Below are 15,435 nucleotides of genomic sequence, written 5' to 3'. Positions count from 1 at the left end.
TTAATCACTGATTACATTGTCAGAAGAAAAAAATCAGCACAGAACAAGGGTGAAGCTAATTCTGTTTGTGAAGAACCATTGCCTTTATCATACAGATCTGATGCGCTGACTATCTCTTCTGGTGATTAAAGTGATTTTGCATCAGTTTGCAAACGTTGCCGAATATTGTCTATTGGCGACAATAATTCTGATGAAAACTTGTAAAAAAAATATTGTTACTTTTCAATAAAATTAAATGAATAAAGCTTTAAAACAAACTTAGGCATTCTTATTTTCCTGAATTTTTATTAACTTTTTTATGCGATTTTAGGTTTATTTTAATTCATTGATTTGGTTTTATGCGGTTTTGGAAAATTATGGATGTATCCCTAATTTTTCAACGTATCCCAGTCTTTTTTGTGCGATGTTTTATATGCGGTTTTCTGTGGAACATATGTACCGCGTAAAAAGAGACCCAACTGTATGGTGTGTATATATATTTTTTTTAAACACTAATTTAGCCTATCTTAGGTTTGTGGGCACTCCAGCTTTCTTTTCAAAAACATAAAATAAACTTTGAACATATTTCCATATTATCAGGTATACAGTAAGATTTGGATAATTTGTGGAGTTAACATTCTTTACCAACCTATGTGGTGATTAGTTTCCTAGTAGAAGGATGAAATAACCTAATATAGTGTTGTGGGAGTCTACTACTTATTGTAAAATGCTACCAATATGCAATGACAGAAGAAAGATGTTCAGTTATAACCCTTAAGGAACAACTCTCAAAGGATAAATTAAAGATGCCAAGAAATTACATTCTTGGTTTCATCCTTTATCCAAGTCTAAGCAAACAAAGTTTGCATGTGAAGTCACTTCACGACTGGGCTACTAGTATATAGAGGCTAATGGCTTCCCATCAACTGCCTTTGTTAATGTCAGAAAGCTAATATATCACAAATATTTTATTTTTATATATATATATATATAATAAAGTAAAGCATATAAATAATCTGATAATGTACAAAGATGCATTTTGCAATAGCAGTCTTGTATAGTGAAGATTAATCATTAATATGGCTACTGAATCTAGACCTAGTTTTGGCTTATAATAATTTATTTATATACTAAGGCTTATTTTGTATCATTTCCCATTACATCAGCATCATTTAAAGCAAAAACTGACAGAAATTAACAAATTTAATTGAGATGTTAATTACCAAATTTTATTAAATTTTGTTTGTAGTAGAATTATGCTGTTTTAGCATTTCAAAATACTTCATATATGCAAATAATATCTATTTTAATCAAAATTGAGATGGTTCAACAAATTTTTGTAACGACTCCAAATTTTATTAAATACTGTGCAGCTAGAGCAGACTGCAGTATATGACTAATACAGGTGAAAGGATGGACATGATAAATTTCATAGGTAGTTATGCATTTTGCAAAATGAACCCAACAACAATAATAATTTTTTAAGTTATTATTTTGGTTCTCCAGAAGGTTAAGCAACTTCTCAACATTGGTTAAAACAACAATACAGTTATCTTTCATCCATTTTTCTAAACAGTTATGATCTGCTTCCAAAGCACTTCGGTTCAAACATTTCATTATGTCAACCAAAGAACAAAATATTCTCTGTTCATAGTAAACTCCAACATTAATGTCAAATCTGCTGCCTATAAAAGAATGCTAGCATAATTTCCCTTTCTAGGATAACAATAACATGAAATTTCCTTAAAATAATTCTACATGATTTACAATATCATTTTTATGTTATACAAAATGGTTCTATGAGAAATGTAATTCGTTTTTCTTGTCAAAACAACAACGTATTAAACCGATACAAAAGATGAGGGTGTGTCGCAATTTATCAAAATTAAACGACCTGATAAAAAACAGCAGATTTCTCAAGTCGGGAAGCTTGACGAATGGTTAACGATTAACACTGTGGATACGCTAAACAAAACAATTGTTAAGAGCGGACTTTCTTCCACCCACCGAACTCCAAAGAAAATGAAGCCAAAACGAAGAGGATAAGACATCGCGTTACGCGTCTCCCCCCCCCCCCCGCCACCACCACGTGTCACACAGATGTTCAGAACATAAAATGGTAACCTTGTGAAGTTGTTAAGGACCCGTTAGCACCGGGAGTCTCATTCGAGAACTCAGAGCATTCTAGAGGTGTCGGATGGCGCTTCATTTCCTCTGCTTCCTTCCGGGGTTGATTCCATTATAGTTGAGAGGTAGAGTGGTGAATGCGTGCGATGTGTTATGGTGCATATAATATATATATATGTATTACTGGTATATCAACAGAAAATTTCGATATTTATTGGACTAAAACAGCGTGTAAAATCGGCATGCTTTCCCCTCGTACTTAAATGGCAGCAGACTTTATTCCGTATGTCACTGTGGTGCTGATAGTAGGTATGTATGTCTGTAATGAATGAACGAATGCATGGGTTTGTACACGTTTGTGTTATATATATTTTAATTTCAACTCCCACCTTTAATTAATTATGTCCTACCATCTCGATTGTGTTTATTATATTTTATTCTTATTTTATTTATTGTTAATTAAATATTCATAACTGAACACGGAAGACCGGCATAGTCAATAACATAGTCATGTTATTCCTTACCTATTTATCAAACTTTTTTTTTTTCTCTCTCTTTCCAATATTCAGTCTGAAAGGTGTCTTCGGCCCATTAAAATTATGATGTGCTCAACAAAGCACAAACCTTTTTTTTTTTTTTTTTTTTTTTTAAATCTAAAATATCATATATTACACTACAACATTCTGTAGCTTTTACTCCGTTTGTTATAAGAGAATTTCGTCCAATGTAAACCATTGGGGGGGGGGGGGAATCGTAGGTAAAAATTAAAATTTTACAGAAACAAATCCATACAAATAATGTTTATATTATAACTACTGCATACAAGCAAATGTTGCAGTTGGAGGTAAGCGTCATCATATTGATTTGCCAGTTATTTATGATCGGTGAAACATCAGCTATATCACCGAGTCTTCAAACTAAAATCAGTTCATCAGGCTATATTATCCAGATTCCCACCCCCAGCAGAAAATTTAGCGAAGGAATTATAGCATTTAGCAACGCACGTGAAAAGAAAAACCACTGATGCGCAAATTTGAGATCCTAGAACAAACCAGAGTTCATGATAACAAAAATATGTTATGAAAAAGTTTTTAACAGATTTCAAGAGTACATTAATATTTGTTGATGCCTACAGTGTCTCAAATTATACTACTGAATGTTTGTTATTCGTAAACTTGAGAAGAGAGGGATTAAAATTCTTTGAGAAGGAATTAAAACTATATACAATCAGTTTTCTTGTGATGTTAGGCATCGTCCTCAATGTTATGTTTTTAGGACCGAATCTGAGAAATGCGACAAATTTAATTATGAGGCTATGCCAAACGGGGAATCTAAACCAATGATTATCTTCTTATAAATGTAAATGCATCTTAGAAGACAGACAAATTTTTCCGTTTAGAAAAATCAGTACCTCTATAATATTATTTTAAAAACTATTAAAAAAATTACTGTCTGTGAACAAAATCTCTGATTGATTTATCAATTATTAAACTATTAAAGTTAAAAAAAAAACACAGAAATATCTGAAAATTTTAAGCACCGTAAACTCCTAGCATTTAGGTATATTGTTCTTTTAAAAAAAAAATCTACTATGTGACACTTTAGATGAAGAGTAGATGCATGAGAAATCATCCAACGACTAGCCTAAGGATAATCTCTTGCTCAAAAATCTGTTTTGCACAAGTTCACAAAAGATAGCAGTGGTGCTTCTTTAAAAAACAATATTTTTGATATTTTCTGATTTTCTGACATATTTTGATATTTTCTGTCAATAGTGTTTTAAAGTGTAGGTGAGCAAGCAATCATTAACGCGCATTCAGAAATATTCTACTTCGAAGTGTGAAATAAATACTACTTAGTTCGATAACAAAATATAATGGTGCGCAATTTTAAAATTTGGACTACATTCTCAAATATCAAAAGGGGATTCACGAAGTTTATTGCTTTATATTTTCATGAAAGGGTCCATGGATGATCGAAAGTTTAGAAAATGCGGTTCAAAGCAGTAAGCTATTGGAAATCCAAATATCATATTCTGTAATCACGTATGCATTTTGTTATTATTTTACGACAATCGCATCTGTGAAAATTTGAAAATGTATAGCAAATTAATACTGCAAATGAGCCAAATGCCATGTTATATTTTTTTAGATGTGAATCCTACCCAAGAAAGTTCGGTAATTTTCTTGGGTAGGATTGGCCCATTCAGTAGCCAGAGTAGACTAAAAGTTAAATCTGAGAAATTCTGTTCCGAGTTGCTTACAAGAGTTCCAACAAACAGAGAATTCATTCAATCCCCTTAATGTTGTTCAGATAAGCACGATGGTCTTCGCCGGACATCGTGTTAGATCAAGGGGTCGGCAAACTTTTCAGACCATTGACCCCTTCATGGAATCCTTGATCCCTCATCGACCCCCATCATGTTAAATAAATGAATAAATGTTATCAGTAATAAATTTCTCAATTTAAAAATAATTCCTTCGCCCTTTTACCTCATTACTGCTTCTCGATAAGAAATTTATAAAGAACATTAAAAATTTAAACCCCCTTTTGACCCTTAGACATTTATCGACCCCTTGGATAGCCACATCGATCCCCAAGGGTCGATATCGACCCCCCCCCCTGTGTTAGATGAATAAACACACACACACGCCCCCTTCAGGCCGTAAATGGCTTGAAAAAGCTCCATGTCTGGCTTAGATAATAGAGATAATCTGGATTGTCTAATAGTTAGTACATATAAACATACTAAAAGGTATATAACTTGTCATGGTGAAATTCGCAAAGTACAAAAAATATATATATACTTTAAAAATAAAACATCACGTCTGTTAATTATTATTAGCTGACAACTCTGTGCTTGTTCTCCGGTTGGCTTGTGTGTTCGCGGAGTACCAGTTTGAGTTTCTCTGGAATAAAAGCCTTCACTTCCATAAGATGGTTACTGAAAAACATTCATGTTCATTGCGCCTTAAATAGGATTCGAGCCAAATCTTTCCAACCGATGGGCAAATGTCGCAACATCTCCACGATTGGTTTTCAAACGTAACATGGAGACGTTTGAAAACCAATACGGTAACGGTTAAAACATCAAAACAGAAAGGGGGTTCAACTTTTTATTTTCAGTACGTTTTTCAGAGACTTTTTTGCCCAGAATGAAATATTTAAAATGTAAATAGCAATTATTACTTACTGATAACAATTCAAACAACTTAGGTAAGTTAACAACTTACCTAAAAAGAAACCTCGAATTACGCACCACATCATACGCTCGCTAAAGATGTGCAATGCCTAGTTTATAATTTTTGTTCAAATAAAAATAAAATAAATCTTCTAAAGTCTTTTATTCCCAACGGGAGTAAAAGGTGCTCTTTCAGCCTAACATTTTGAAAGATCAAACAGTCTGTCTCCATTCTCAGACCTTAATGACAGCTAGGATGAGCCTTAGGCTATCAATGACTTCTCAGGCATTATGGAACGAGTACAGCAGGTTCATGTATTTGTAAATATAACTATGAAGTTAAAGGTGACAGCAGATGGTGCATACGAATGCAATGTCAATGAAATTGGATGGAGATGAGAAAGGGATAATGGGAATCGGCTATTAAGCTTATCTACTCAATTTCCTAGGAAGACAGAGCCATGGCTCTGACATATTACCTGTTTTTCAAAGCTAGGAAAACTAGCCAAGTGCGAATACAACTGAGATATTTGTTGTCTCTGATAATTCCTTAAATTTGAAATGTACTTTACATAATAGGAAATTTTAACCATAGAAATACTGACTGAAATGAGGAAATAGCTCTAAGAGTGAGCAAAGAGAATTTGAGTTCTTAGAATACTATTGCATTACGGATGGCAGCAAAACAGACATCAAAATTACGTTTCTATTTGCATATCTAGGACTGGTTATTTTGCTTACCTGAAGACGTGAAATATGAATATTTTAAAGGTGAAAGGTGAGAAGATATGATTTCAGCTTTTGAGATGAAAATTCTTAGAGGAATATTTGGTCTGATATTTTTGGAAGATTAGATATAACCATAAGTTATACCGAATCTATAAAGAACCTGCAATATTTAATGCAATCAAGTTCAGTGCGCACGTTTCATGTTTTTTGATTAGACAATGACTTCTTTAAAGACTAAAAGCTAAACCAGATGGATAGATACCATTTTTCAAGTTGGTAAAACCGTATTTTAACAATGTCCAAATCAATTTCTAAAGGAATGTCTTAATCTAGTTTTATATGTTATAATAAGGTGAAAATAATGGTGGAGGGAGGAGGATATGTACTGTGATACTGCTAGATTTTGAAGCATTTGACATATAAAAAATGGCCAATAAGGGGTTGGATATCATTTAGATGATTGAATAGGAGATTAACAGAATAGATTAGCTGTATTTATGAGGAGTAAAGTTACTAGCGCTAAAGTTAAAGTTACTAGAATCTCAAAGGATTGGAATGCCACCTGTTTAATCTGTATGCTAATAATATCGCGAGTGGTTTGCAAGATGGGCGAGAGGTTATTCAATTGTTTTCAAATGAAGTATCTATGAGGAAAAACTATATAGAATGATGCTGATGTACCAGTACTCGAACTGAACAGATTTACTATCGGCAAATAAGAGGAAATACCTCAAACTTGATAAATGTAAAGTTTTGCACTCAGGAATGTAATGATGTTGACTACACTGGCAATATTGTGCAATTAAGACTGAGATAAATTAACGCTAAGAAAGCAGTGTATTATTGTCAACATGTTAATTGTGTGCTTTTAGGCGGATTTGCTTGTCTTACGGGATGAAAATACTCGGAATTTTCATTATCAGAAGGAAAAATCCTTCTACCTCCATCTCCCAGGTAAAGGAAGAAAGGAATCTTGAGATAATTGTAGTAACACATTGTAAAAGCAGTGAAAACAGCGCAAAGAAATACTATTATCGTAAGAACATTAAGAAGTAAAGATAAGGACGTAGTCATTTCATTGTATACATTTTTTAATTAAAACACAACTGCACAGATTTGGCAGATTGGATTTCTCCAGATCAGCAAGTCTTGGAAAGACTTCAGCGAATGTTAAAAGATATAGGGTGTGTGGAAGAATGTTGGTATAAACATGATTTGCAGAGCTTAGTAAATAGGAAGAGCGATATGACCGGGACATAAATTGTTAAGAGGAGTTTATTTATCATATAAATATCCAGGATATTTTCAAAGGATGAGAAAGGGGAGATATAATGAGAAGGAGCCATCCCTGGATATCTTATATAGGTGATGAATAGGAGAAAGAAGCATTCTTTTTATTATTACTTTTACTTTTTTTTTTTTTTTTTTTCAGTGGGTGGGGAGAAAGAGAGAAAGTGAAATGTACTGCCAGATGAGATTAGACGACGATTCAATTTTTATTTCACTGGACGAGTCTGGCTCCAAAAGGTATCTGTAATAATAATAATAATCCATCAACGTAAATTAAGATATCTACCATATTCCTCTATGGCATACATGTTTATGAACGTCTCTAGATGGTAGATGATATTCAATGTAAGACCACTACCTTGCTTACTGGAGGCCTAAAGTGGCTTGAAAGAGCGGTATGCGTGGTCCCTGGATGAAGGGATCATCTAACCCTTTGTCCCACCCACAGTAAGAGCGTTCTAATGAGTAACATCCTTTCCTGGATCCCAATGTCATTAAAAAAAAATCCTAGCTTGGCTTCTTGTTACTTCTCCTCCTTTTATCTCAGAAATAATTAAGTGCCAAATATTTGCTTTCGTAATAATCTCTAGTTGATTGAGGTAGAATCAATGAGAATAATTCCTAATTGATTGACTCAGCTTAATATTTACATCTATGTTTACAGTACATTTCAACTGAAATACCTAAACTGATAAATTAATATCCTGTGAACATAGATGTAAATTTTAAGCTGAGTTTCTAAAAAGTTTTGTTCATCAGCAATTATTTGCTATATTTACTGGACCATTAAGGTGTACCCCCCCCCCATTCTCATCATAAACTTCGTGTCTCTATGTTAATACTAATGTTGTGGCCTATATATTGTGAAATAATAAAATTAAACGGAAAGCATTCCCATCACTGAATTCAAGTTATGATGTGGATTTATGGCTAAACAAATTCACAGCATGGCTGAAGTGCAAATTATCTCTAGAACTTCCTCTAGTTATGCGAAATGTAATTTTGACAGAATTGCAGTAAAATAAAATACTGCAATCTTTTGCTATAGCTTAGCATATGCACGTAAAATGGCAATTTCTTTCATTCATTTTACGAGATCCCAATGGAGTAAGCTTCATATTTTGTATATCCACATTTGGTTAGCGAGGTGATGACGTTTATTTTAGTTTCTGAGTGAACAGAGGGAGCGAGAGGAGAGCAACGTACCAGGTATATAGCTTATTTATAGCTCCTGAAGTTCAGAAGAAGCGAAATCCTCCTCTCGGTCTCCTTCGTCCTTTCCAACCTTCTCGTACCCTTATAAGGACAAGAACGACAGAAGCGACAGTAACTGCATCCCAGATCTGCTGTAAACGCTCTTGACATCTCTTTCGCTCTGCGTACATCGAAATGCACAGAACGCCGAACAAACAGCTAAAATCTGCGGATAACATTCACATAGAGATGAACTACTCCACAGACATCGAATGTATCCACGTCAGTAGTTCCCCTGAAACAAAGGAAAGCCCTTTCTTGGGAAGGGTTTCAAATTCCACAGGAAAATAATCCCAGATCAGGCTTCAAGGCAATATCTCAATATTTATGGTTCCGAGGACGCGCGTTTACGTGAATGGGAAAAAACATAACGAGGAGTGGCAATTTTCTGAAGTAAACCGTTGTAAACATTTTACAAAGTTAAATAATTAACCAATGGGTAAGTATCCACTCAAAATTCTAAGAATTCAATTTATTTGTATCGCCGTTTTTATGCATATAATTATTGAACATTACAGGAATTAGTGTGTGTGTGTAAAGTGAAATAAATTACTCGCTCCCCCCCCCCCGCTGGAAAATAAAGTAACACTTAGAAATAATTTTATACCAAGTATCATTTACAATAATGTACATCATACGTCAATAACCACAGAATTGAAATGTTGAAAAATCGGTATAAAAAAGCATAATTGATATACATTATTCTAGGTTAAACAAGAGAAGTTTGCAAGCTAACTGCATATTTGTAGACGATGCGATATTATCTTTAATATAATTTTCAATTTAACACCGTAATAAATACACAAACATGAAATAATGATTGATTCGGTCTCGTTGCTAGTCTATTATTAGTAATATAATAAGAAGAGACGAAGGAGAAACTATACATCGACTCTCAGAGGGATGATAAAGGGCGGAAGACAACATAATGACTGTCAGAAAGAAATTTCAATATTCATGATTTAACTATGTATTCATGGCTTATTATCAAGGAGTGTCACTAGAAAAACATAGCCGAAACCATTGAACTATTTATGACTTAGAGCATGAGTCATCCACCTGTAACTGGTATGATTAGAGGAAATTTAAGAAAATCATTAAAATAAAGGATAATACTACTTTAGGATCATTACTACTTTATATCCTGGTAGGCACACAATATTTCTCTTTTTAAAAGTTGCGATCGAGCGCATACGAAAAAACAACCTTTGGTATAAGCTGATGCTCAAAGGACAAGCACTCTGCCCACAGTCTCGTATATCCACATCTACTTTTTATGAATACTTCTGATAAGGAATTTGCTGACCTAACAACCATTTCGAGGTGCTGGTTCTACCAGAAACCGCAAACCCAGAATACCATGCTTGAAAGATGTATTTTTTTCCTAAACGAAATCGACATCGGTTAGATCATTAAAATGACATTAAATTATTAAAATAAAGGATAATAAATATCCAGTGTTATTTGATAAGTGTTCTAAGAATGTGCAGTTAATTTTTCACTTTATCTGTTACAGTAGAGTAGAATATTAAGAATCTGAATTGAACTAACAATATCCTGAGGGTATGTCATAGTATGAACATGACTCGGCTTCATCCACCGTTAAATGCTGATAATTTTCTTGAGACTAACTATAATGACGGAATTCGATGATATCCTTGTATCGATACAAGTATGCACCATTCCATTATTTAAGATTTTATTTATGTCACAATGACAGCTTTTGAAAACATTCAACAGAAATTGATTTCGTATCACTGAGTGAAGTGAGGTGAAAACTATCTTCAAATCTGTTTGTGTACCAACGATATTCTTACACAAGTAGACTAAATGGCTCACAAACGACTCTCGGTCGGTAAGGGCGATGCCTTTTGATTGGAAAGACCTTGGGGGTTCGAATTTTGTCTATGACAAGAAAAATCTTTATGAGAATTTCGACTGAAGACCTAGTCGGCCTCTTATTAAGATCGCAGGGTGTTTTTTTTTTTTTTCATCACAGAGAACAGACAAACCGGCTCGAAGAACGAATGCAATTAACAGACACAATACAGTGACATTATAGCCTCGGTTACTCCGGCCTTAAAACTAAATAAATAAATAAAATTTTAAAAAATCACAAACCTTAACAAATGACTTACAAAATGCGAATGCGTCTTCGGAATATATTTAAACTGTAATAATATTCGGGAAAGCAAATGATGCTACTCTGATAAAAATACAATGCTATTTACTTAAAGAACTCTGTAGTATTATCAAACAACAACCCAGAAACCGAATGTAATAATCCGATTATTCGGAGGTATTCTTCTTAATTAATCTTGTTTTCCGCGTGATTTTATTGTAATAAAAAAAAAAAAAAAACGGGGAAATTTAGTGTGTATTTGCAAACGATTTCAGCCAGAACTGACGGGAAAAAATGGAACATTTACAATGTTGGCTTTCGTAATAAACTTCAAGACCGTAACTGCATGGAACAAAGGACGGAGTGAGATAAGTCACTACTTGTTTAACGTAATTTTCTTTAAATATTATGCACATATCAAGTGATATAACGGAAAATTAAAATGTACAAGTAGAAGTCTGTCAAGAAGTGCAAAACAGTGTAATATATTTGAGTTTGTGAAACAAATTATTTTAGGTAAAGGAAGGACTAGATTTATTTTTATGTATATTTATGCTTTTGTAAGCAACGTTAAATGACAGTCACGCATACTATATAACGATACAGAAAGGCAACTTAGGTATTTGTTTCAGAACCATGAACGTGCCTCCGCGATGCAGTAGCTTAATCACATGGCAGTGGAGAAAACCAGCGTTCGAATCGTCACATACCTAAAGCATTATTATTATTAAACAATGAAACATTAAGTGTAGAACTTTTTCGTTTTTTTTTTCTCTTGGGCTTTTCAAAAGGATTTCAATTCCATACCGTGATTTAGAAAAGAGCGTTGCAAGCGAGATGGCCTACAGTTGATCGTCGCAATGATTATTGTGAGACCACTGGAAGATAAAAATAATAAACAAACTTTCCTTAGCAAACTTCAGAAAGTTAAGTACATACACAGAGCTTTAGTGTAAAAGCTGTGTATTTACATACTGCGACTCTTATTTTATTATGGGATTAATAAATAGTAATTAATGTTCAAGCTTAATTACCGAGTTAATTAAATACTTTAATCATTAAGAAAGTAATGCCAGAAATTTATTTTTTGAATATATTTAAACTTTTGCTACTATCGTGTTTTGAAACAACGATTCAATGATTATAGTCGCATAATTTCTAAATCTCAATCACACTGCTATTTTTCTCACTAACCCAAGTTCACATTTCTTCCACAAATTACTCCAAACAAAATACATTTTATCATTATATGCTCAATTCCATTTTTACGAATAACGTTCTTAATTCTTTCTCCCCATAAAATAAACAACACTGTAGGTGCATTTATTTATTAAAAAAAAACAAAAAAAAACTGCATTCAAATTTTCTTAGCGTTCTGTTTAGTTTTGTTTGCAGAAGCATTCATAAATGAATGCTCCTGCATACATACTACCCGTTTAAAAGAGGTAGTCTGCATAGGAATGCTACAGTGCAGTTTTTTTTTTTTTCTATGTACGATTTAAAGAACGCCACTATCTACTATAGTGGCGTTCTTTAAATATAGCGACTTTATTCATATTAAAATTCAAAAAGTTATGACTGATGAATCACTTATAATGTGAAACCTATCGAAAAAACGCGTGTCAAAATGCAAATATATATAAATTACTCATGCATAAAATGATTGTATAGTCAATTTTTATGAATTTATACGCATTTATTAAGGCGTCCTAAGCAGTACAATATCCACATTTTATCATTCCATAGGATTAATAGTCTTTTCTTTTTTCATTAATGATTTTGATTTACGAGTAAGTCTGTAATCGAGCTTTAAGATGACCATAAAACTGGCAGAGTAGTAATAGTGATGGTATTACGCTAAAGGATTTAGGCTAAAATTGTGATGTCAAAAATGACAGCTAAAATTTAATACTCAAAAGTAAGGGAAACTGGGATGCATGAAAATGAACGCATTCCGACTGAGGAGGAGAAGGGTCCTGTAAAAATATTCTAATTTGCAAAATACGCCAAAATTTTTTTATCAATAATAAATCAACTTTCAATAAAACAATCAACTTTCTCCCATTAACATTTCCACTGAGCTAAGCTTTAGTACAACCACATCTGGAATACTGCACACAAGTATGAAGTTTCCATTACATGAAGGACAGCAATTCGTAGTAGTATAGAGAAGAAGAAATAGAAGCGTAATAATCGGAAACTGAGAACTAAAGGGCTGTGAGCTGTAGTTATTAAGAGCAAAATATTTTGGGATCATGAGATACCAATGTAGACATTTATGAATAAATTGGGCGATACCGAAACTCTTTTTTTTATTGTAAAAACATATTTTGTACAGGCTCCAAGCTTTTAAAACTTAGCAACAGAAGAAATTATTAGGCTTATGGAAATATATATACAGACGTCAGCTGATAAAATAAATTTCCCAATGAATTGATAAACAGGAGAGCTTATATACAGATTTGTTGAAGGATATGATGTAAAATGAATAAGGATATTAATAGCTGGAACAATGCGTATCAGGTAGATTTCATCCTGAATTATTATAATTACTTATATCAATAAACAGTATTTTTTTCCCTTTCAGGAATGCATTTTCCACAACTCCCCCCCCCCATTCATACAAATGATAAACAAGCCTTGTTTCTTCGCATCCTATTCAGAGAATTACAATCAATGTCATCTGTTACTATTCTCGTTCTATTTATAGAGTTTCTAGATTCGTTCTACTTAAGCTTGTAGATGTATCTAAATGTAACCAACTGTTATTTATTTTCAGTACTGCAGTCTGAATGTCTGTGATGCCTTTCTCAAGATCGAAAAAAACCATCTCCTCCACAAAAGTTTCATACAAGCCTGGCCAGGGTCCCGTGCTTCCTTACGTCCCATACGTAGAATGTATTCTATGGAATGTAAAGAAGTATGGAGCACTGGAGGATAGTAAGCTACAACTTCATCTTCATGGACTAGACAGCTGTTTCATTTAGAACAGAAACTAATGCAAGTTTAACAAAAGTTATTATTACATAATTAATTCCCAATCCCCTCACACTGAATAACTGTGACGAACATTTAATGCTTTTTTTTTTATATATGGAAACAAATACGAGTCTAAAATAAAAATACCAATGAAGGACTTCGGAACTGCACGATTTATAGTTTGATTTTAGCATGTTTGGGTATTTTTTAAAAATGCAGTATTTCTTTATGTTAAATGAATCAATATAAGGAAACGAAATTATAATAAAAATTTCGCTTACAAAGTAATAGCGGTTACATAACACCGAGTTACAAATTGAAGTCACCGAACAGCATTAATGTAATTTTTCCAAAAGTAAAGGCCAGTCTTCATCGCTCACTAACGGAAAGGAATAATCTGCTACAGTAATTCTACTAATAAAAACTTGGAAAGTTTACAAAAACCTCCTCACGAATATTACAAAGCAAGTCACAGTAGCAATGACTGCTGGGTTATTGTGGCATACATCCAACACCTTTGGATAATAAAGTAAACTCACTTTTACAGATGATCAGATTACATCCACAGTAGGTCATTGACTGAGAGTACACAACTGGACTAAAAAGAAAAACAGAACACAGTTTTTCCATTAGAAATAAAAACTATTATAATTTTTCGGAAGAGGAAAATCTTTCCACTCCTAATACGAGACCAAAATTACTTTCAGTTAAAAAGCGCTTATAAATGTTTTCTGTTCTCCTATACAGGATTCAACCCGTCTGTAATCAAAGTTCAAGTGGATCCCAACTATATTATAAAAATACTCCAAGAGGAGAGTATATTGTGGAACTTGGAATAGTCCATCTGCAGAGGCAAAATAATAACAATAATAAAAACTGACACTTGCTGTATGAAATTGGCTCACTCACATCTAACGCCTAAATATCCTTTGCATCATTGTTGGGAAAACCAGGGTCTTTCAATCCACGAAATGTGTTGATATTCTGCCTGCACTTCGAAGCTGGCAATGCCAAAGAAGACGAAGTTATCTTTTAGAAATCTGAATAAACAGTGTTACTTAACACAGATTTTCATCGCAATCCCTTCCGTAACATCATTAACGTGAATTTTATTAAATGTTAAGATCCCGAAATCCTGTTCGGAACAGAAAAATTTTTCAAGCCACTTCAGACCTCCTGCAAACAAGGTGGAGGCTCACATCGGGCGATGAAATTCATCTACTATCCAGCAGACATTCCAAACTATGCCCAAAGAATACGTTAATCACTCGGCCAACAATGTGATGACCGAGTGATTAACGTATTCTTTGGGCCGACACTATCGACAGTGCAAGACGTGCATTTGCACGAGGCGGCAAGTTTTTTTTTTTTTTTTGGGGGGGGGGGAGGCGGAAAAATTGGCATAAATTATACGAAAAATAAGGGGGAAGAGGCGGCAAAATACGCTACTGCACGGGGTGATAAAATTCCAAGGGGCGGCCCTGGTGCTTATAGCCGTGATTTCCCATCCACGTCATCTTTGATTTCACTTGATATATGAAAATGAGTTTACATCATAAAGCAGAAGCATGGTTTCCTCCCGGAATATTTTTTTCTCCCCCACATAACATGCAAAGCGGGCAGAAAAAAAGCAATCAACATACGTATGCTTGCTTTATAGCCTAAATGTTTTAGCTGCTAAAACGATGTGATATTTAGCAGCTATACGATGTGATAGATCTATCACATCGTTTCGTAGAGAAATTTCATCGATCCATTTAAGCGTAACCGGAGG

General features: G+C 33.7%; 1 protein-coding gene and 1 long non-coding RNA gene across 2 annotated transcripts in view; one reads left to right on the top strand and one right to left on the bottom strand.

Moving 5' to 3' along the window:
* The window catches only part of mib1 (E3 ubiquitin-protein ligase mind bomb 1), a 515,003-nt gene that overhangs the window by 194,723 nt on the left and 304,845 nt on the right, over positions 1-15,435 (bottom strand). The gene's annotated exons all lie outside the window — the stretch shown is intronic.
* On the top strand, positions 8,706-13,818 carry LOC150108166 (uncharacterized). The gene is made up of 2 exons (XR_016550646.1): positions 8,706-8,999; positions 13,462-13,818. It is a non-coding gene; the product is annotated as an uncharacterized LOC150108166 (long non-coding RNA).

The sequence above is a fragment of the Typopeltis vanoorti genome, chromosome 3 (assembly GCF_054136105.1).
Source record: "Typopeltis vanoorti isolate ZY-2024b chromosome 3, IOZ_Tvanoo_1.0, whole genome shotgun sequence".
Lineage (NCBI taxonomy): Eukaryota > Metazoa > Arthropoda > Arachnida > Uropygi > Thelyphonidae > Typopeltis > Typopeltis vanoorti.
The sequence above is the reverse complement of the archived record's forward strand: the minus strand, read 5'-3'. Positions and strand labels throughout refer to the sequence as shown.